General features: G+C 34.1%; 1 protein-coding gene across 1 annotated transcript in view; it reads right to left on the reverse strand.

Annotated features, from left to right (window-relative positions):
* Nucleotides 1-25,668, reverse strand: part of numb (NUMB endocytic adaptor protein) — a 134,798-nt gene that overhangs the window by 92,277 nt on the left and 16,853 nt on the right. The window lies entirely within an intron of this gene.

Genomic DNA, 25,668 nt, shown 5'->3' on the forward strand with positions numbered 1-25,668 from the left:
CATGTCTGAATAAATTTTCAAGCTAAATTGAACTCTTGATACCTATAATTCACCCAACATTGAAACGTCATTTATCATTTTGCATCATCTGAAAGTGTGTCACTTATTTTTTCATTACACAAGGCGAGCAAATGGAGAAAAGATAACGCAAAATCGAAATATCAGGAATAACAAAAATTCCTGGAATTATTCAATTTATTGCATGCTGTTTGAAACAGTCGAAAGGGCAACCACAACTTTCGAGTAGTTTCATTTCGGTCGATATATTATTAACAAGTACCATATTGGCTATACATATACGTCAAAAATATCAATGACGTTACACATATATGTATATGTGCCTTGAAGAGAAGTATGTATTGTAATAAAAAAGTACGAAGGTTAAATAACAGTATAAAAGCTATAAAATAAAGGAGGAATAACAGAAAAATTAAAAAGGAGAAAAATAATAGAGAAATTCCAATAATGAAAAAATAACGACCCAAAAATAGAAATAAAAGGAGACAAAAATATCAAAATGGAATAAAAAAATAACACAAAGATTACAATAAGAGAAAGTATTATAGAGAAATAAAAACGAAAACATTAGGAAGATAAAATAAGAAATGAAATAAAATAGTCTAAGAACTAAAGGTGGAAAGCTATATCACAAAAATTAAAACAAAATGAAATACAACTCATAAGATCAAAATTCTTTAAAGCTCGCATAATTACGTTCCAACCAAAATCATTGCAACATCGTTTCACGAAAATCCTAGGCCCAGAATCTTGGACCCCGATCCCAGTACACTCTGCCATTGATCCATCCACGAGACTGAAGGATCCCGTGTAACAAATAATTTAACTGCAAAAACGAGCGAGTAACTGGTTCGTTAACGAAATCTCGGTCGTTTCGTCGGCTTATGTTCATCCGATTGTTGTGGCAGACTCGTTTCCTCGAGCACGAGCCACGATCCTCGAGGGAAAAGTGCTTCATGCCAGAAAAAGGAAATAAGTGGCACGCGAGACGACGTGCCCACGTCCTTCAGAGCACTTCCCGGCACCGTTGCGTTTCTTCCAGCAAGAAGTGCGAAACAGTCGCCGCAGCATCCTTCATCGGTCGAGGGAGATGATGGCAGGGGCGAATGACGCGGGGGGTGATTCGATAGAAACGTTTCGCGCCAAATTATTTCCGGGTTATTCGTTGCAATATCCCGACGAATGGAAATTACGTTCGAACGATGCCGGCGGCTTTTAATGGAAATATTCGATCGAAAGCTTTTAATATATTTGCAATGTTTAATTTGCTATAGCAGTTAAATTCGAAAAAGACATAAAAGGGCTGCTGTGAATGAAAATACGGTTAAGATTGAGTTACGCCTATTATTATGATTCTGACGATATTAACTGTTAATATATTTGCAGGGATTAATTTATACTCAACCACTGACACTATATACTTAACTTCATCAAGGCCGTAGTCACGCGTAATCGACAGCAACATTATTGCTCAAGATATCTCATATTTTATATGTGCAACAAGCATATGTTTTCATATACCTATTTAAACTAACCTCAAAATTATAAGAAATTTCTTTAAATCGGAAATTCAAATTTGAATAAAAGACATGGAGTATACTTGTATAATGATTTTCGATATATTTCCTTCCTTGTGGATACGTGAGAAAAATCTTGAAAAATCGAATATTTGGATTAGATATGGATCCAATTAACGTTTCACGTGCTTATTAGGTGTAGGTTCTCAACGATTTCAAAATGACGTCTTGAAGAAAATGTTACATTAACATAAGATAAATGACGCAATTAATGATTTATAATTTTGAAATGTTCTAATTAAAAGTTTGTTGAATTCTGATATATTTTCGGTCGAACCATAAATAATATTTCGAAAAATATCATTATAAATCGATAACTATTGTAAGAGCTGTTGCAACACTTGTTTAAAAGTCGATCGATCGATTTTGGAAATGAAGATAAAATAATTCTCAATGAAAAAATAATTCCATAATTAACATATCCAAATAAGAGACGGTTCCTTGAATTATGAGAATCGATGCCGAAAATACTAAAACGAATCGAAAGGAAAGACTATAAAATAATTTGCACAAATTACGATTAAGAATTGCGCGGAAAATTATTTCTTCGCATTTTTATTGAAACATCGAATGAGAATGTGAACATACGCGAAATCGTCGATTATAGAATCATAATCGAGCAACGAATAAGAAAGTTGGATAGTCCATCGATAATATGCTAATTACAAATGTGGCGCGGTGTTATTTTAATTAGCTATAATCATACATTGACACAAGTGTTGAAGTAACGTGTGTAATTGGCGAACAGACCATTTTTACAAATCCCATGGCCTATATAAGAGCAAAACACGATTTATCGAAACTGTAATAAGCTGCGAATAGGGAGATATCAAAGATGGCGAGATCAGCGGTCGTTCTTTGTCTCATTATCGCCGCTGCATACGTAAGTGAAATTATTACGCTAGAAATTAATCCGCTTTAACGCTTGTGAGCTGAGTTGAGAGAGGGTGGTTGCGATTGGGGTGAAAATGTCGACTTAAAGTTTCTCTCGAAAAGTTTCCTGCAACAGAGGGCTGTAGAAGAATTTTTGTGCTTTAAAATAAAACTTCACTTTTCTTACAATACTTCTCATTCTTTTCTTTCATCTAAATTTGACGACTACGTTACTGCAATCAAATATGAACGAAGGACTATACAAAGTTATTTGTATTATAGATTCAATTATCTACTTTTTCCTCCAAAATTTCACAAACACCTTGAAAAGTATTTCAGTACAAGAAAAATTGTAAACAAATCTTTCGTTGCAGTCTCCTGATATAAATTAATATGACATAGAGATCTATTATGAAGAGCTGAAACGTCAATTACTTCATGAAAAACTTAATCAAAGTCTTATTCCGTGTTAAAACAGAAAAGGAATACTAATTAAATAAGTCAAAATAAATGTTAAATTAATGAAAGGACAGGATATTTTCAGAAGCATCTCCCACTGTCTTATTTCAGGCCAGCTTCATTCCACCTCTACCAGGATTCATAGACCCAATAAAGAGAATACATCAACTCGAAGAACAAATTGCAAATAAAATCGTCGACATCACACAACACACACGCGGTCTCTTAGATCGATCCACGCAAGAAGCTAATTCTGAAGTAAACCATTTGAAAAGAATTGGTACCAAAATAAAAACGGAAGCGCGTCATAAAATTAAGAGTATATTAAGCGAAGTAAGTAAAAAAGAAAAAGAAAAGAAAAATAAAACAAAATATCCAAACCAAATATTTTACGTAAAATATGGTAAATGAAATTTGGAGTTTCTAATGTATATAAAAGATAGAATACAAATTATAGATAAGATACGAGTCACCGGTGGGGCTGAAAGTATTCCTACTTATAAAAGTTTCAGTAATATAATTGATAACTTTCACAAATCACATGTTATCCACATGTCGGTTGGATAATTTCGTTACAGATGAGAACGAGTTTCCAATAGATACTTGAATGGAATAATTTATTTTACATCCTTATATCTTTAGGTAGGCGCTAAAATCGATATTCTGAAGGAACAGACAAATTGCAATAATGTCGATCATTGTATAGAAATTGTAGAAGAATTACATAAAGCAGCAGACGATATCAATGGACAAGTTAATGCATGCGTTACATATAATGGAAATAAAGCGGTTCATATAATGCAACAAATTAATCACAATTATAAACATCTTCTGCGTACCCTCGATGATGCTGGTAGACAAGCAGCTAGATGTACTGCATCTACTGAATTCTTTCCTGAAGTCGTTGAATGCTTAAATACCGTGAGTACACATAGCAATATTATATTTAATACGATAACAAACAGCAAAAATATTCGAATTGTCAAAAGACAACATTAAAAAAGGATAATGCGAGAAAAATAATACCAACACTTTAACATATTAAGAAGCCAAAAGTAATATTCAAAGCCCAACTAATAGAATTGATAGATATAACATAAAATAATACGAAAACAAACAAATTTCAATGTGTAATAACAAAGATTTTATTCCTATTTCACTTCCTAACCAACACAGGTAATGGCAAGGACAATAAAACTTTCAATCGAGGAACGCTCCAAGATGACAAAGGAAACACTGAAACTGATCAGCCGAATTACACAAATCAAAAGTTCAATAATTGGTTGCTCTGTAATGAATATGGTACCAAAATTAAAAGAACATGCAAGGAAAATCATCGCAAAAGTTGAAGAGTGCATATTAGGTACAAGTATCTCTACCACAACGACTATTTCTATACAATATCCCACGACCAATCCCACAAATGGAACACCATCGAGTACAACGGAATTACCCGTATCAAATAGTACGGAACCAGTATCTTCCAGTACTACTGAACTACCCGCAACTAGTAGTACAGAACCACCAGCAACCACGACTACGGAGCCTCCGGCATCAAGTAGTACAGAACCAACAGTAACCACAACTACGAAACCTCACGTATCAGGTAGTACGGAACCAGTAGCTACCAGTACCACAGAACTACCCGCAACTAGTGGTACAGAACCAACAGCAACCACTACCACGGAGCTTCCCGCATCAAGTACTACGGAATCGGTAGCTACCAGTACTACTGAACTACCCGTAACTGGTAGTCCAGAACCAGCAGCTACAACTACAACAGAGCTTCCTGCATCAAGTAGTACAAAACCAGTAGCTACTACTTCCACTGAACTGCCAGCATCAAGTAGTACAGAACCAGTAGCTACTACTTCCACTGAACTGCCTGCATCAAGTAGTACAGAACCAACAGCAACCACTACCACGGAGCTTCCCGCATCCAGTAGTACGGAACCAGTAGCGACTACTTCTACTAAATCACCCGCATCAAGTAGTACAGAATCAACAGCAACCACTACCACGGAGCTTCCCGCATCAAGTACTACGGAATCGGTAGCTACCAGTACTACTGAATTACCCGTAACTGGTAGTACAGAATCAGCAGCTACAACCACTACAGAGCTTCCTGCATCAAGTAGTATAGAACCAGTAGCTACTACTTCCACTGAACTGCCCGCATCAAGTAGTACAGAACCAACAGCAACCACAAACACGGAACTTCCTGCATCAAGTAGTACAGAACCAGTAGCTACTACTTCCACTGAACTGCCCGCATCAAGTAGTACAGAACCAACAGCAACAACGACCACGGAGCGTCCCGCCTTAAGTAGTACAGCTTTCAGTACTAGTGTGATGCCCCCAAGTACACCATCTCTTGATGAAATAGGGCGTATTATATTAAATTGTTTGAAGAAATTACATATTAAATTAAGGCCAGGATTGGTAGTGTCATCGATTGAAGCATTGCAGGAGTGTATTGAAAGTTCGAGTTACGGAAATATATCACCGGGCACTTTAAAGACAATGTCACAAATAGCACCGTACAATACGCAGTCCTGGAAGATGCTATTGTCGAAAATAATGAGCAATGGGTCATGATAATTATCGAACATGTCATTTGCATGTTTAAGTAATATACAGTATATAGTCAGATATATAGTATAATATCTAACATGGATTAATTTCTATATCTTCTTGTAATAATTAACGGAATGATGTGAATGAACTTATAAAGAATAGAGTGTTAACCTCAAAATAATAGTATGGCGTTTTGACGCCTAAATGATATCAAAATCGTTTGTATGCAGCCATTTGTAGCTGTCGGTTGCTTGTATCATGGCGCTTCCATTCGATTTTTCTTAATTACGAAACTGAGTTTACCTTTGTTTTAGCACCAGGAATTTATTGTGTAAACTGCTATTTTATGACTTTATTATAACGTGCAATTTTTATAAATTTCCTGAATCAGAATTCCCGAAACAATTTCCCGAATAAACTAATTCTGTTAGGGAATAAGTAATAGTTGCACGTAATTACTATGCATGATGATCTAATTCCTAGTATTATCAAATTCGTGTTTATCAGTGTCTATACATATACAGAACATTGAAATCTAAGCTATGGAATTTATAAATATGGAATTTAGTTCATAAAACGTGTATAAATTACAAAATCTATTATTAATAACAAATTAATGTTATTAATAACAAATTATTCACAATGTAAATTTATAATGAAAGTGAAAAAATTAATAAATTATTGGTTATGCTTGAACTTATAATGTAATTGTGTTAAAATATACTTATAATTTACAAAATGTTTATAAATTATTACACTAATTGGTAACAACAAATTAATGTTGTTAATACAAAAACGCTCTACAATGTAAATTTATAGTAATAGTAAAAAATTAATGAATTATTGACTAATAAGGCGAAGAAATAATAATTAATAGAATCGGCAGTTTTAGAAATTTTCAACTGGGGTGGGGGGCGCGGCTGATCGGCGGCTATATAAAGGGCGACGCGACGCAGCAGCAGCCATTTGTTAGTTCGATCTCGGAAGTGAAACATCTAAATTACATAGTGCGCGAGGGGTGGGGGTCCGAAGTGAGGTTGGGGTTGGCCACCCCACCCTCACCCCACCCCATTAATCAATTTACTAATCATTTTTCTTTTGTTTTCAGCTATTAATTTTTTTTTTGTTTACAGGTTTTAATAATTTTTTATTTTTCAGGTTTTAATTATTTTTCTTCTTTCAGATTATATTTTTTCGTTTTTATTTACTTTTATTTGACAATTCGAATATTTCGTATAATATTCGAATGTCTCGTCGTTGGTTTGATTATGTCTCATCGTTGGGTTGTTTATATCTCATCGTTGGGTTATTTATGTCTCATCGTTGGGTTCTTAATAATTATTTTTCTTCTTTCAGATTTTACTTTTTCCTTTCTTTTGTTCTTTACTTGAGAATTCGAATATTTCGTGTTATATTCGAATATTTCGTCGTTGGTTTATTTATATCTCATAGTTGGTTTGTTTCTCTCTCATCGGTGGGATGTTCCTTCCACTTGGTTAACCTTCATGGTGTCTATTCTTTCGTTTTCTTCTACTAATCCGTTTCTTTTCAGGTTTATATTAACAATAATATATTCTGTTTTAGCTTTTAGGTTTCTTAAGATTCTCGAGGTTTCATTTGATGCACATGGATGGACAAAGCGGGGTGCTTGTGTTTAGACCTAAGTAGGTGTAAGATAGATACCTAGATTAAGTATCATGTGCGCGCTATTTGTACAAAGGTAAGCTACCTAATTTGGAGCGAAATATATCAATTCTCTATCCCCCTCGTTTACCAGATAGAACATAATTTTTCTCGCGATAATCGCGATTCTTCTTAAGTATCGACTAGCCTGCGCGACGTACTCTCTTGTACTTGATAACTACATGTTTCGTAAGTCATCCAAACGACTCGTTCCGACACTCACCCTCGCCACTGCCACCCTTGTCATGCATCGGTTCTAGGGTGGTCGGCGGGTTGGCACTCATCTGGAATCAATACGAGGGTCTGTCGGCCTTAGTCGTCCTGGGCACCAGCGCGTGCACGACCGGGGTATGGGCCCTGTAGCCGTGACACTGCATATGGGCCTACGGTCAGACCCCATGGGATGATTAATTTCTCCCCCATGTGGCAGGGGCCTGCGTGACCGGCTACAGGGCCTCGCTAGGGACCCTCGGGTTGATTTTGGATGTTTCGCTGGTTCGTCGATCGCTCTCGTTCGCGAGTAAGTCATGGCGGGGTCTGCGGTGGCTGGGTGAGCTAGGTTCGATCGGGAGGGTGCCGAGGCATGGAGTTGTCTTGTACACGAGAGTACGTCTCGTAAGCTAGTCGGTCTTTCGAATAATCGCGAACTCGTTCGGGCGCGATCGCGATTTTTAACTTGCTCGCGTTTTTGATATTTCATTCCCTATTTTTATGGGAACTTGAAAGTATCTTAGCGTTGCGACAGTAGAGTTTTAGTACACCGAATCGAAGTTCCCTTTGTAAGACACAAAATAAAATAAAGTGTCAGTAGAGTCACTTTAATTTAATTCGCTCCAAGTTAGGCTAGGCTACCTTTGATACAGATAGCGCCAGTAGGCTGCGCCACTAGGGCGCATGTCGGGTCTCGATGCGTAGCCACCTCCACGTGGTGAGACCTGGTAATTGGTATCGTTTCCCAAAGAACAATTTTTTGGAAACGATACCAAGCTAAGAGCTACGCTTCAAATTTAAACTATTTGCTATCTATTGTAAATTTTCAATGTTCCTTCTAAACTTTGTCAATGTTTTGAAATTTTGTAACAGAAATGTATTTTTCCTTTTCGTAGATTGTTATATTTCTACTCCACTGTAATTGCTGTCCGGATTCACAGTCTTTCTATATATTCTGTATTTACTGATAAATGAAAATAAGGTGATATTTATTGGGGAATTTTTGATGTAAATACTAGAATTTGATGCTGTTATTGATATATGTCATGTTTTTAATCGAATTGGATGTATTCGATATATATGTATAGAAATATTTTGTTATAATGTAAGAATAATGTCGCGAATTATTGATATATCTCCATATCGAGCACCGAGTGCTATTATTTAGAATTCGTTTTCATTTATCTCCTCTTCGCTTTTCTAAAGTCACGAATTCCATTTCTGTAACCACCAAGGACATCTTCCGGCGTATAGAGATCGTTACAGAATAGAATTTGTTAATAAGATTCTTGCACGACAGATAGCGTGAAGCACGCAGAAAGTTACATCGGTTGCAAGAAGGAAAGAAAAAAGGAAGGACGTGAAGATGAAATTCCAAGAACTCTGATGAAAAAGGGACACCGTGAATATCGAAGAATGAAACTACTTTCGTCACAGAAAAAGGTACATATTTCAGTGCAACGGATTGCAAGCTGTCCACCACGCCTTTCTTGCATCGTCAGTGCTAGGGTTGCGTGATGAAGATCAAGGATAAACGAGAAAGTCGTCTTCGAATAATTTCATTAAACCATGCACTGAATTCCACTTGATGTCCTTCATGTATATACGTTCGTCGAATTGACCTCAGAAACGTAACATGCATCAAACAATTTTGGTATTTTTTCTATTGTTACATGTATGAGGTAGCAACAAATTAGCGAAAAAACGTATGAAGAATTACGTTTCGAAACTTTAAACGCGTTTTCCCCGAAACTGTGTTTCTAAAAATGGTGTGCAAGATATATCCAGACCCAATCGTCTAATTATTATGAAATTTTGCATATGCCTTTATTATAACACTTATTAGGCATTGATATTTGATTTTCGAAAAATTGTTAACTTTAATTGCTAATTTCAAATAATTTATATTCCCTATTATTATTGAATATTATTATTCTACATTATTAAAACGGATTTACATTATTTGGTATTTGAGAATTGCAAACTATGTAATTTATTGTCTTATTCGTTAATTTCGATCTATAATTACACTAGGAATATTCTAAACGAACTTCATTGTAAAAATAACATACTTTGCCCGTAATTATAAGTGCTTCCTATTCAACTGTCCATCGTTCCCTTTCATTCGAGTCTCATCGTGTAATCACGAAACCTGGGACATACGATTTCTAATAAAGTTAAGGGTTCGGCGTGAGTAGAGATGGTTAAGATGATTGGATGATTCTGATGCAAATGAAGTTTCTTCGTAGACTAAATTAAGCTTGATGCAAGATAAGGAATAGAATTAAATTAACTAGTGCTCGTGTACCATACGTTTATAACAAATTTGTTTAATGTAATCAAAGATATTTTATGCTTTTCGAATGACCATTATTCGTTATTAATTAATTAAAGAATTAACAAAATATAATAATATTATAATTGATATCAATGATAATTAATTGATATTAATTACATTAACTATTATTAAATGGTCGGATATTTATTATTACTGTTTACTAGCAAATGGTTTAATATATACAAAATTAAAATATCTAAAATTTCCAAACTAATTAACTGTTACAAACGGTACATTCTAAATATAATAAAATAGTCTTTCAAAATTCAAAACTGTGTAATTAATTCTAAAACCGCACGCAACGATGAAAGAACTTAATTTTCATTACTTCGAAATACTAAATTCTCCGTTTTCATGGAGATAAACCTGTCCAGTGAAACAAATTCCAGAAAAACGAATATAAAAGGCTATCCGAAAGTACTTGGACGAAAACCACATACTTAATTACATTCTCTCGAGGCATCACCTTTCAAGATACTCCAAACAGTAAGAAAATGGTAGATGAGAAGTGGAGGATACGTCGAGGGTAACTTAACACCCTCCATTGTCCCGAAACCCAAGAAAACTCCACGCAGCATAGAAAATGGTACATTTTTCACATTGCTATCTCTTTTCTCTGCTATTTGCCACGGAAAATAGGATACAAGAGAGTGGGCAACGGAAATTTCTAAAAATTATAGAAAAATTCCATACCGTGATACGTAAAATACGCTTCTACAATCGCATTTAAGTTCGGAATACCGTGGTTGATAAATTACTCGAATAGTAGACGTTATTTACTCGGTTTGTAAAATTGTTCCAGGTATTATAAGGCGAATAAAGAACCACGGTTTATTTATTATCCGTTTCAAACGACTCGCTTATGGCCCTGTGCTCTCGAACATTTCTCGGTAATATCAGGAAATGTCACACGCATACACAGAAGCGAAACCGCAAGATCCGCGAGACACGGTGTACTCTAGGCATAAATAAAGTAAAGAATCGTTCCATCCTCGAGGACATGGCTGTTTCGCATTTTAAACGACGTTGAAAAACGAAACAGCAAGGACAGCAACGATGGAAAATTATTCCGGCCATGCCGGTCATTCGACGCTGCTTTTATACCTTTCATGGTATTTATTTATTAATTCGACTCTTCCATCGAGCTACATAATGAGACCTCGTTGAAATATTTTTCGTTTTCATTTCTACGTGAACTAACATCTCGATTATTATGCTTGGTTAATAGCAATTTTTCGAAGAAATCTTTTTCAATCGCGTTCAGTATGCAGTCGAGCAAAAATTACAGAATATTTGAAATTTCTGAAATATTTTTACAAGGAAATTCCTTTACCATGTCTTAAGTAACTTCAAAAATCTGCTTCAAAGTATCCTGAATAAATTCTAGAATTGCTATAGAATTTAGATGATCAATAAATAGATCAATGAATTGATCCATTGGCAATGTATAGTATACTCTATGGATGCCTATATGCAGTACTTACTATATTCATTGCTAATAGGAATACTATTGGTATTTGAAGCGATAATTGATTTATTCACTGATCATTCTAGTATTGCTATAGAATTTAGATGATCAGTAAATAGTCCAATGAGTTGATCCATTGCCAATGTAGAGTATACTGTACTGATGAACTCATTGCAACCTAACCTAACCAACGCCGATTCCAAGTAAATTGGAAAAAGGAAAACGCCATAGATAAGATACGCGAAATTATTTCTCGCCTCCATACAGTTTACAAAATTATTCGTTAATGATTCCTACGATTCGTTTCTTCGTACATTTCGTAAATTTTTTAAGGAACTTCACGTTTTTAGCTTAGATAGGAGAATGATCAATTGAGAATGATCAAACGTGAAAATGGAAGAGACAGAGAATCTATTAGAATATTTTGTTAATTCATCAACGTTATGTACATTAAAAACACGTAAAATATGTTTAATTATATCAAATTTGTCATAAACGGATGGTGCACGAGCGCTAGTAAATTTCAAGATAATTAAGATACTTCATTGTGAAAGGACTATTATTTGCAGAGAGAATTACGAGAAACAGGAGAGCGAAATGTCTCTCTTAGGTTTGAAAGCATAAAAGGAAACGCGTAAAAGCTCATTTAAATGGGTCCACGATCCAACGTGGCAAACACGATTCGTGTTTTCAATTCCATTCAACATTATTAATACCTTTCTAATGGAGTTCCATGCATTTATCTTTCCAATACGGGCACTGTTGAACTTCGATTAAAAAGTTTGAATTCAATCACGAAGTATACGTGATTTTAATATCGTCGATAAAAATTGCTTTCCAGGGAAACAGAATAGTTTTTCAACTGACTTCAGTCGTAAAGATAAACTTCGTGCGCCTCTCTTGAATTTTAAAACGAAGATATTCCACTTGAAACTCTGTTCCTTCGTCGTGCCGTTCTTTACACTTTGTAAAAATTCCGTCTTTTTGCGTTTGAACGTATATTTTGATATTTTGATTACGCATACTTTTGTAATATAGAAAATCTCTCAAATGTCAATCAGAAATATAATTTCGTTTTCCATTATAATTCTTCGTACATTTAAGAAACAATATACATTCTAATATTGTATATTTTTATAATCTTCAGAAATTATGCTTCGTCTCATACAATTTTTTTAAAAGTTATTATTCGCTTCGAACTGTGTTTATTCTATATTTATCATAGTTCGTAAATATTGTAATTTTTCTTGCATTTTTGGGAAGATTTATCTTTATATTTTATTTTTATATCTTTTTGTTATATTTTTTGTTATATATTTATATTTTTATATTATCGTCTTTATAGTAGCTTGTGAAATTATAGCTTCTACGTTCAAATTTATACGTTTCATTTCTTATTTTATACCTAAGATCTCTCTGATCGAGATCATGCGTTGAAAGCTTGCATATGAATTCTCGCCGCAGAAACTTCTTAAACTTCTTAAATATTTAAATCTGAGATTATAAAATTGCGTGGCTACCATAATAGGGATTAAAATATAATCTCGCAACGAAACTTCCCTGTTTACTTCTTCTCTTTCCGACCATAACTTAACATCCGACAGGGTCACATTCGGCAATCTGCTATTACGTGAAATTTGCAGGTTTAAATGGAAACGTGAAATATTCCTGTAGGATAATAATTCATAAGATTGATTTTCCTAGAACCAGAAACGTGAACCAAATAAGTTTCGAAGCACGGAAGATCGGAGAATCGATACATTCCCATGCGATTATGTTTTATTTATAAGATGCAACATTGTTTCAACGTTAGCTCCAACATTGTATAATGTCGTTCGATGTAATCCTTTTATATCACTGTTTTTATTAACACAAGTTACTCGCTGTGACTTCTACGTATAATGTATCTTCCATTACCTATTAATTATTAATTATTAATTATTATCAATTTAATATTTACTATAGTTTAATTTTCTTTCCCTTTAGTATTCCTCTATTATTATTTATTTTACTAAAATCAAATCAAATTTTATCTATAAATTATTTTTGAGATAGCTACATCTTATTTATTTATTTATCTTTTCACTAACCTAATTAGTTTCTATGCAACTTTAATTTTCTTTTAATTCAATTTCCTATTCTTTACTTGCTATGACTTCTACGTATAATGTAACTTTCATTACCTATTAAGTATTATTAATTTAATATTTACTATAGTTTAATTTTCTCTTCCTTTAGTATCCCTCTATTATTATTTATTTTACTAAAATCAAATCAAATTTTATCTATAAATTATTTTTGAGATAGCTACTTCTTATTTATTTATTTATCTTTTCACTAACCTAAGTAGTTTCTATGCAACTTTGATTTTCTTTTTATTCAATTTCCTATTCTTTTATTACGCTTTGATAAATTAAAAATGAAGTTTCTTTTATCTGTGAATCATTTCTAGAAGCTAGTATTAATTTGTAACTACCATTATTTCTTAGATAATCGTGAAATAAAATTTTTAGATAAAAAGAATTATTCACGGACTGCGAAAGTATGGAACAAGGAGGACGATGAAATAATCTATAATATCCTTAACTCTTATCTTTCGTATTACTCTCTACTTGATCATACATCCTGTATTAAGAGACCACTCTTCTGACGAATAATGTAAATTAGGAAGAAGAACCTGGCTGTCGATAAGATAAAAACGAGTATATAGATTTTGCTATTCATCGCTGGGGCAAATATATCTACCGTTGACAGTGTGTGCGAGGTCTTTAATCGAACTCGTATGAAAAAGGAGACACTTCCCACGCTTCTACGAAAATTTATTATGAAGAAACGAGGGCATACTTTCCTGTCACAAAGGGGAAGTAATTTCACTGTTTCATCTCGAGAATTTGAAACAGAGCAAATATGAAGGACGAGGTGACTTTGTAATACACTTTCGCGTAGTATAAAAATTAATACCGAGGATAAAATATTAAAAGCAAGGCAAGGTATTATGTTACAATGTTTGGTTAGAAATAATAGAGAAACAGTTTGTACCTACATACATTGTTAAAACATTTCATTTAATCAGAAATTAAGAAAATATTTCTTTGAGATAGAAATATATAAATTATTGACTAGTTTGTTTATAATGTTCCTCTCTCATTTCTCTACATGGAATTATATTTCTTCTTGTAATTGCTTCGGCCTAGAATTATATCGCTTTTATTAATCATTATATTTTAAATCATTATTTTATTGAAATGTAATACAGGAATTTTTCTACTATATTCTATTATTTTATACCTATATTTTCCTATCGTTAATAGACATGTTGTCCATTTTGCTCAATATCATATAGATAGTATTAACCTACTATATCTAAAATTTTATTTATCGATAGCAGAAAAATATTCTAACTATTTCAGATATAGGAAGATAAGATATATGTATAACAAGATAAGGTAAAATATACAGAGAAATTCAAATGCACATTTACACTTTAATCCGAAATTGAAGAAAAAATTGTTTCAGTTATTTCACACGAATTTCTAATACTTGAATAATAAACGATTGGAATAAATAAATCAAATTTAAAACATTCCTATTCTTGCACAACCTAATATTTCCATTTCAAATATAAAAACCATCTAACAAAATATCTAAAACCAGTCACGAGATTTCATTACACGTAAAAATTCCTATTTTTATATAACCTAATAAACTCCTCTTTTAATATTTCCATGTCAAAACATGAAAATTACACGATACCCAAAAATAATTACGAGATATCGAATAAAACAACCAGAGCAATCGCGAGACTTCACTGCACACGATTACGATAAAATGTCGAAAATTCCTACGTTTATATAACCTAATAAACTCCCTTTTTATATTTCGATTTCGCAAATCCGGGACTGCGCGAACGCAGGTCCCGACTACCAAAAATTGTGCGCTCGACATACCCACATTAGGAGTATTCGCAAGGTTCAGCTCCACCTTAGTGCAATGGAAGAGCCTCGCCCAGAAGGAACCGCCTTCCTGATCACGGTATCCTCCGCGCCAAGTAAGTTATACTTTGATACCATTCCCGATAGACCTTATACCTATCGACAACACATCTTTCTCGCGAGAAATTTCATAGAGAACGAATGTCATCTAGTGGACAACGCCGGATCGTGATCGTACGGTCTTCAGAAACGAGTGAGACTCGCGAATCTTTGTTCGATATACTCATTGATTCTTGCTTCCAATCATATCGACTGTATTTATAGCAGATTAGATAAAATTGATCTGACATATCGTGAAACCTGACATACCGATCGTGCGAGAAATAGGTTCGTTTCTTGGTTATATTTCATGTTCGAAGCGTTTAATTTTGGAAATTTGATAATCGGTTAATATAGTTGGTATAAATATGGTAAACATTATTTCGTTTCTTAATTATATTTCGTGTTTAAACAGTTAAATTTAGAAATATAATTATTAATTTAATTATCAACAATTTTTCTCATATTATACGTATGTACGTATGTAATAATGTATTTTACCGTAATTGGGGTTGCAAGAAAATACTATATATGCAGTATATTACGATTTTCTACTCTCTTCTATATATTCGCTGAGGTACAATGAGGATCATTAAAATTTATGAAATTTCACTGATTTTAACCCGCAGTAAAAATTTCTTCGCGCAAAGCTGGGTAGCGCATAAGAATTTTCCGAAACATAAATTCGGAAACTACCGAGCGATACAAAGTAAGCACCATTAACACGGGAATTACGTGCATCGAGCCACGAGAACAAGACGTATGTAAGTTCTGAAACGTGATAAAAACTAATAAACGTTTGCTGGAACAAGTCTTATTTCCTTTGCTATCGTTATCGAGATGCAGCCACCGGGGAAATATTAATTTTCACAAAGATTAATATAATTCAACGAACAACAAATTACCTCTTTGTTTCTACCCTGTTTCCGCGACCGTCTGACGTTCGTTGTAACGCTTATCAGATTTAATTCATTACGTGCAATTGTTAAAGAAGATATCAGACGGGTAACACGTGCCAGATCTACTCCGTGCACGCCTTAATCGTCGTCGATAAATAAACAGGTGACCTCCCACAGCGAGTGGTCTCGTTAAACCGGCGACAACATCGAGGGAGAGACGCGAACGCTGGGAAAGAAAAATACGGTTGCGCGGTAAATATTTATGGGTCCATTGGCTTTTTATATAGAGAGTCGAGCGTTTTATTTGCGTATTCATCGTGTGCTACAAAGACGTATCCAAAGACGTAACCATCGCACCAAGGCGCTGGTAGAGCGCAAGGTTTCGACGCTATTTAAAAAAGCAGCGGTTCGATCAATGTGGCTACCTTGACGGAGTGCCTTCATGCGCGTTTAACCGGCAAGGAAAAGTACGCGAAAAAGGCAGCTTTATTTAGAGTCATGGAAAGCGAGATGATTCCTGTCCCTTTTTCCCGTCGTTCGCGAATTTTTCCACCCGGTGCAACGAGTCTTCGTACTTGGCGGCATAGATGTTTCCCGGACTCGCCGCGTGGCGGCGCCGCGTTACATTGAACATCTACGAGTCTATTAGCTATTCACTACCAACAACGCGAATATTCTTCGGTCGCGAGGAAATGAATTATAAATAACCCGTTTGGAAATTAACGAATCGTGATGATTGCTCGGAAATTATGAATCGATGGCTTTAGTCGTAGTATGAAGCTGTTGTAATGGGATGCAACGCTACGGTGGTAAATAAAACGAAGATCTTCGCGCGTGTAACTGTGACACATCTATGACATATTTGATTGCGAATTATAGTTTTATGAGAGATTAAGAAAGTTAAATGAATAAAATGATAAAAAAGGAGAATATTCGATGCAAAGTAATTGATCTTTACAATTTATGAATTTATGTATTCAAACGCTTTTATGAATTATATTTTTATGGAAATATCAGAATAGTTGTAAGAGAATTTAAGAACTGAATTGATGAAACTGTTGAAAAAATTGAGGAAGCTATAGCATTTGTGATAACAGCATATTAAAAATTATAAAAGATATAATTAACCTGATTTCTAATACAAAAATCACCGATGCTTGTACAATTGTTCGATATTTGGAAACCATTATCTTCTCGCATAATAAACTATTACACCCTAAATAAGTTATTTACCATCGAAATTTCCATGTGTGGCCTTCTACGTCACTGATCTGCAAATCCTGTTAACAGAAACGTTTTATTTCCTTTTCATTTCGGATTTTACGCGATTTTTCGACATTTTACGCGATTACATAGGCAGCTATTTTAAATCACCTATGCGTCAGTTAATTATTGCAAATTATTAACAGTGTACAAGTCACAAACATTCATTTTTTACTTCAAAATTATCAAATTATAATAACTGGTTTCAGATTCTTTTTGCGTTTTACATTGTTGAAGCTATGCAGCTATTTCTGACAAAATTAATAGAGATATTTATCGAATAGAAACACGATTACAATAAACCTATTTTATTTATATTATTTATTCCAATTTTGCCATTTATGTTATCTATATTAAGTATCATTATTTCCAAATGGAATAAATATTTGTTATTGTCTATGCTTAATTATTTTACACTGACATTTCAATTATTGTTATTGCTGTTGTCTGTATTTTATTACATAGTATGTATCAGTTGCCCCAGTTTCAACAACCGATCAGTGAATCAATTCTTCGGAGTACGAAGACTCCTCCAGGCCGGAGCCGTATTCCTGGGAAAAATTGGCATAAACCTTGAAAATTTTCGAATTATCGTCGTTTCAGTCGCAAGTGGAGCAGCGTATACATCGTGCCTTGAATTTTCGTTTAAACATCGGGGTTATAGAACCTGTTGAAAGAGAATTTGCGTAATAGCACGTTTGGAGCCAAGGAGGTCGCTACTTCACTGAGTATTTTTATGCGATTCACCCACTTCTTTTTTCAAGGGACACAAAACACGTTACACGACCTCGTTTTTTTATATATATATATTGTTTTTTCCTACTCTTTCTCCTTTTTTCTTTCTTTCTTTCTCGTGCCACGAAATTTACAGCGTCCGTGAATAATCGAGCCTGTGCGCTATGGGTGCTCATATGTTTGTTTCTGCAAGGAAGTTTATCCGACCTGCTTTTCGAACCGTACGAGAGTAATTGAATTTTAATTTTCGCGAGGGATTAGATCCGTTAAAAATTTATTCTGCACTCCAGCCGTGTGATGTTAGGGTATTGATGCCGAGAAATCGTATCGTACTACGATATTTTAAACGAATATAGTTTCGACGCACGTCTCGTTCAATATGTCCCTGTTCCTTCGTGTTGTTTTAAAAAATCTATTTTTGACGTTTTAGATATTGCTAAAACAATCACGTTGCGTTTTTTATTCCGTCTCTATTCTTGAAAAATAAATATTTTCACGTAGCTACATCCGGTGAAAAATTTGTGGAATTTTATAAATATAGGAAATCGGTGTTTACACCTTTAATTTCTAAAAATGGAAGAATATCAAACGGGATATTTAAATTTAGAATAACGTATTTTCGAGTAACTTGCAGTGTAAATACGTATGTGGCAAATACGAAATGTCAGCAGGGTTACTAAAAGTGGAAGTGACATTTTATGATTTTTTTTTAATCTCTCCTAAGATTGTTTTTTAATGGATTTTATTTTTAATACTCATGCGATAGATATTTTGAAAGATATATATATATTTTCGTTTGGTATTTTTAGATGATGAATTTAAATGTCACTCCAATAACTACGCGCTCGTAAAAATATTTTAACATTTCTTGCTGAAAAAGAATTATTTATAAATAATGATAGTATCGATCCTTCTCCTTCGTTTTATAGCGATAATTTAAGATGTTTATCAAGAATGATGATCCAATTTTAGAACAGCCTGAAGAATGATCATTCGAGTGCTGACTCAACCTAAATAAAATTTCTTAATAAATTCTTTGCCAAAAGCTTCATTTTTTTATCGATATCGAAATACTATTAGGATTATTAAGATATCACCGATTTTCTATTCCAATTAAAAATTAAAAATAAATTTTACAAATTGCTATCTAGCAATTATATCGATTCAAAGATATTGTGGTCATCAACAGAGGAATGAACAAATAAGAAGATGAATCGAATAGTTTGTGTACATAACACAGTTTTCAAACAGAGTACTCGATAATGTAAGCCATGTAACAGTATATCAAATTGATTTTCATACCAAATCAATTTTATAGTTACTAAAGCATCCAGACCTAACGTATGTTGCAATGTAAAGCTAAATTACTTTTTATAGGATCACATCGCTGAACCAAGTTCCAGTTCCGAAAGATAATTCTATTCTCACCGATCCTTACATACGATCGCGTCGCCTTGAACTACTTTGGTATTACTTTGTATAAACTCGTTAAACGAAAGAGTCTCTTTTCACCTAACAAGACGTATATAAAATTACCTGTAGTTCTGGTCGTCGTTCAAAGTACCAAATATTAAACTGTAGTAGTCCTTGGTAAATTATGGTAACACTATATTCTTCTTTCGTTTCATTTGTTATTATTTCTATTTTATTTAACGTTATTACCATTAAAAGATTTATGGAATTATTATCAATATGTATATTACAATATACATATACCTTTAATTGCAATTGTATCACGTTTTTTTATTCAAATATTTTTTCCTTCATAGTATATTGGAATATAAAATATTGTATTTTAGATCCTCTTGATTACATTGCAATTTCATTTGAATGGAGTATATGTACGACTGAAGACGTCAAATAGGAATTATTACGATTAAATGTTAAGTAATATAGATTTGTGAATACCGTGGAAACTTTTTAAGGATGCTGTATTAATCGTTATTAATTAATAGAGGAATGACGAGTGGTTTATCCTGAAAAACATTCATCGTGTGAAGAAGAGAGACTCCATTTTGACAAAAGTCCATTCATTGCTCAACGACGATTTGGATCCTACTCTGAAACACCACAGTGGTTTGATTTCATCATTTATGGCTTTTTTATTTTATTGCTTCATTATTTCTAGCCTGTTTTGAAATTATTTCGTCGAAGTTGCTCGTATCAAATTCTTCTCGCAAGATACATCCGATGTTTATTCACGTGTAGAGTCGATTAAAGTGGCACGATTAAAATGGCACGAAAATGAAACGAAAATACGAAGAAGAGCCTCGAGAGAAACAAGTTTTAAGTTTGGCTCTGGCCTGTATTTACTTTGCCTCACGGTGCACTTAGGCTATTTGTTTCTAATCAGAATTTAGTATTTCTAGACTTCCGCCTATTAACAAAAGCTGTAACGTTCCACAAATGTTTCACCTGTTTTCATTGCTTTATGATAATGCCTCTATCCCATTGTATATACTGATTATCCTGCTATACAAGAATTTTCATCTTAAAATTATTCTCAGGAAGAAGGAAAAATGACTACATATCCTTTTAAGTTCGAAATTATTATAACTTCGCAAATTAATTAGGAGTATGCTGCAATTATTATAATATAATATTATTATAATTATATTATTTTAACTATATTATATTATAATATATATAAAATTATATATAAATACCTATGAATAGTTCAAAATTAAATATGATAATTCTAATAATAATAATTATATACTGTCTGTTATTAATTCATTGGCATAGTTGATTATTGATTATCAACCCTTTCAATCTCAGTAACGTTTTTACTCATAATCCAGAGACGATCATTAACCCTGGCCTAATTAATTCAATACCATTGATTCTGATCATCGCTTAAATTTGCTCGACATACATTTAATGAACTCATATCCAATTTCTATCTTATTGACATACATCATATCTCTGATTATTAATCCTTTGAGCCCCGATGCCAATTTTGATACGAGCAATGAATATTCCAGTATATTCGATTCACACAAATTCATCCTAGTCTGCTCTACATAACTAATCCTATCACAGACCAAAATTTAGAATTTTCCTAAATGTCAGTGTCCAAGTACCCGAATGGCCCTTAACATTTAATGCATCGTTCTAAAATAAATTTCCGCTTTTTCTTTTATATAGTCGACCTATTCAACGAATGAGTGAGTCAATTAATAAAATACAATGAAAAAAAGAAAAAAAAAGAAAAAGAGAAAAGCAAAATAACTTAACCCTAAACCTACCACGGCCAAATATCCGGTGACTGAAGATAAGAAAGAATAGGCTCAAAATAAACGAAATAACAGGAGAAATTGAAAGACCGATTACACGTACGAGTATATTGGAATAAAAATCATGAATTCGAGTGACCAAAAAGGCAACGTTGAAATCAGAATTTTTAACGAAAATTTAAAAAGCGATCCCTTAAGCCACGAAGTCACGAAGACGGACAAAATTTGCTACAGGAATATAAAAAGATAATAATATCATCTATAAATAAAATTACGAAACTGTTCCCATTCCGATATTTCACATATCTTCGCGTTATTATGAATTTACCAAGTGATTATTAATTCTTGGCTACAGAGAAGCTCCTCTCGAGTAGGAAGGGCTAAAATATAGATACTAATAATAAAACAGCGAGTAGGCGAACTTCTTGCAGCAAAATTAACAAGATTTCAGATGCATAAGAATAAAACGTTATCACCGATAGTATCGAAGCACCTAGGCAACAGTAATCACGCAAAGACGCTCGGAGAGCAGAACATAGAGCGCACGTAACTGGAAACGGTAATCCAAGCCTTGCAATGTAGTCTTCTTTCGCAAGGATTCCCGTTCGCGTGCTTTTTTCGAGTTACAAATATTCAAGGCGTTCGTCTTCTCGATCCTCGAGATCGACACAAAGGACACGGCTGCACGTATGGACCTTACGTGAAAGGTAGAGTTGTCATCGGTGGAGGTTGCTTAGGAGCGAGAGGACGACAGACCGTCACCCACGTAGCTCGGTTTTCGTCACGCTCTTACGGTTACGCGGCAATGCGAGAACGCGTTTCGTAACGTAAACACGTAGCCGGACGACTATACACCGTATCCGGAGCGATGCTCCTTCGAGAAGCCCGTTACTTTCGTCGAATTTGACCGGCCATCGCTACCCTGTCTGATGGAACAGCGGAAGAGGACGGACACGAAGCCGTTCAAATTAACTATGGCACCCGGCCCATGGAGGAAGCTTGCAAGGACGTATTGCATTTCTCTCCGATCTTCCGTATCCTTTTTCCTTTACTTTGCGTGTGTGTGTGTGGCACGTGTGTTTCAATTGTGCATACGAAATAAAAAATAGAGATTTTTGTTTAATACAGGCATGTACAAAATAATATATCAACGAAGTGCTTGTATTCTACATTTTTTGAAGATATTATTCTCTCGATGTATTGTATTTCTCTTCGATCTTCCGTAAGTTATTAATTCATTGGCATAGTTGATTATTGATTATCAACCCTTTCAATCTCAGTAACGTTTTTACTCATAATCCAGAGACGATCATTAACCCTGGCCTAATTAATTCAATACCATTGATTCTGATCATCGCTTAAATTTGCTCGACATACATTTAATGAACTCATATCCAATTTCTATCTTATTGACATACATCATATCTCTGATTATTAATCCTTTGAGCCCCGATGCCAATTTTGATACGAGCAATGAATATTCCAGTATATTCGATTCACACAAATTCATCCTAGTCTGCTCTACATAACTAATCCTATCACAGACCAAAATTTAGAATTTTCCTAAATGTCAGTGTCCAAGTACCCGAATGGCCCTTAACATTTAATGCATCGTTCTAAAATAAATTTCCGCTTTTTCTTTTATATAGTCGACCTATTCAACGAATGAGTGAGTCAATTAATAAAATACAATGAAAAAAAGAAAAAAAAAGAAAAAGAGAAAAGCAAAATAACTTAACCCTAAACCTACCACGGCCAAATATCCGGTGACTGAAGATAAGAAAGAATAGGCTCAAAATAAACGAAATAACAGGAGAAATTGAAAGACCGATTACACGTACGAGTATATTGGAATAAAAATCATGAATTCGAGTGACCAAAAAGGCAACGTTGAAATCAGAATTTTTAACGAAAATTTAAAAAGCGATCCCTTAAGCCACGAAGTCACGAAGACGGACAAAATTTGCTACAGGAATATAAAAAGATAATAATATCATCTATAAATAAAATTACGAAACTGTTCCCATTCCGATATTTCACATATCTTCGCGTTATTATGAATTTACCAAGTGATTATTAATTCTTGGCTACAGAGAAGCTCCTCTCGAGTAGGAAGGGCTAAAATATAGATACTAATAATAAAACAGCGAGTAGGCGAACTTCTTGCAGCAAAATTAACAAGATTTCAGATGCATAAGAATAAAACGTTATCACCGATAGTATCGAAGCACCTAGGCAACAGTAATCACGCAAAGACGCTCGGAGAGCAGAACATAGAGCGCACGTAACTGGAAACGGTAATCCAAGCCTTGCAATGTAGTCTTCTTTCGCAAGGATTCCCGTTCGCGTGCTTTTTTCGAGTTACAAATATTCAAGGCGTTCGTCTTCTCGATCCTCGAGATCGACACAAAGGACACGGCTGCACGTATGGACCTTACGTGAAAGGTAGAGTTGTCATCGGTGGAGGTTGCTTAGGAGCGAGAGGACGACAGACCGTCACCCACGTAGCTCGGTTTTCGTCACGCTCTTACGGTTACGCGGCAATGCGAGAACGCGTTTCGTAACGTAAACACGTAGCCGGACGACTATACACCGTATCCGGAGCGATGCTCCTTCGAGAAGCCCGTTACTTTCGTCGAATTTGACCGGCCATCGCTACCCTGTCTGATGGAACAGCGGAAGAGGACGGACACGAAGCCGTTCAAATTAACTATGGCACCCGGCCCATGGAGGAAGCTTGCAAGGACGTATTGCATTTCTCTCCGATCTTCCGTATCCTTTTTCCTTTACTTTGCGTGTGTGTGTGTGGCACGTGTGTTTCAATTGTGCATACGAAATAAAAAATAGAGATTTTTGTTTAATACAGGCATGTACAAAATAATATATCAACGAAGTGCTTGTATTCTACATTTTTTGAAGATATTATTCTCTCGATGTATTGTATTTCTCTTCGATCTTCCGTATCCTTTTCCTTTGTATGTGTGTGTGGGGGAACTATGTATGAATTGCTCATAGGAAATAGAAAATAGAGTCTTTCTTTTAATATAGAAATGCATAAAATAATATTTCGATGAAGTGCTTCGACTCTATATTTTTTGAAGGTATTACTCATTTGACGTATACTTATTTTTGTTCGATTTTCCATACTTCTTCCCCTATTTTAGTTTCCAATCCTTTGAGATTCCAGTGTTACGTATATGCGCTAATGTGTTTTCAGAAAATGAGATTATACGCAAATTTACCTGTGAGTACCCATTACCAAAATGATTAACTGTTCCTTAACTCTCATAAGTAAATGTACGTACCTACTAAGTGCATACTAAGTATATCTTAACCAAGTCATTGTCTCATATTCTTCCTATCGAAAATTGCAAACTTTTCTGTTTTCTGTCAAATCACTTCCTTGTACTTAAAGAGTCAATACACGACAGCTATACTTGAGTTGCATACAAAAATTAGAGATTTGTATTAAATATTGAAATGCAAGAAAGATAGGTATCAATCAAATGCTTGGGGTCTAAAATTACAATTAATATTTTTACAATTAAAAATATTATTATAGGAAGAAAAATTCATAGAAACGAGGAAAGTAATTAGAGACCAAGATAAATGCAGCAGATTATCTTGTTATGTTAATTTGGATGTATTATAATGAAGCAAGGAATCTTCTGCAGTTTCGGAAACTTCATTGATCAAGAATAATTATTAAACTTTCATCTTTGCGAAAGAAGAACAATATCGAAGTCATTTAGAAACCGAAGACTAAATATATTTCCCGAGTTATAAAAACTAAATACGATGCGTGGCTATGGAACGTTAACAAATATTTCAATTTCAATTTTATCACGGTATTTAAACAACCATCGAATTCACTAAATAAATTCGCAAAAATTTATCTCTTTATGGCTCCTTTAGTTACCTTCGACAAGGGTAAAATCTTTTTACAAGATCATTTTATTGAGACTATAAAACGATAAGTTTACTATCAATTGCAACACTATTGCAGCCGAGAAGACAATATTTAACGTCAAACAAGATAAGGAATAAAGATTCATACGGTAATAGATTAGTCTCTTTAACACTACAGTACCCTCGGAGTAATTTTTATCGCCTTTGTTATGGTAAATATTTGGGAATAATTTTTTCTTTACTAAAAATGATTATTTAATATTCCACGAAAAAGCTTTGGAAGAAAGGAAAAACTTTTCTAAGAAACTTTGGAAGACACGTGTGCTGCCAAAATTAATAATTTTCAAGAAACTCTAATTTCAAGATGATGTCCAGGACACTTCATTTATTTC

Source organism: Eufriesea mexicana, unplaced genomic scaffold (genome assembly GCF_001483705.2).
Source record: "Eufriesea mexicana isolate 0111107269 unplaced genomic scaffold, ASM148370v2 scaffold9405, whole genome shotgun sequence".
Lineage (NCBI taxonomy): Eukaryota > Metazoa > Arthropoda > Insecta > Hymenoptera > Apidae > Eufriesea > Eufriesea mexicana.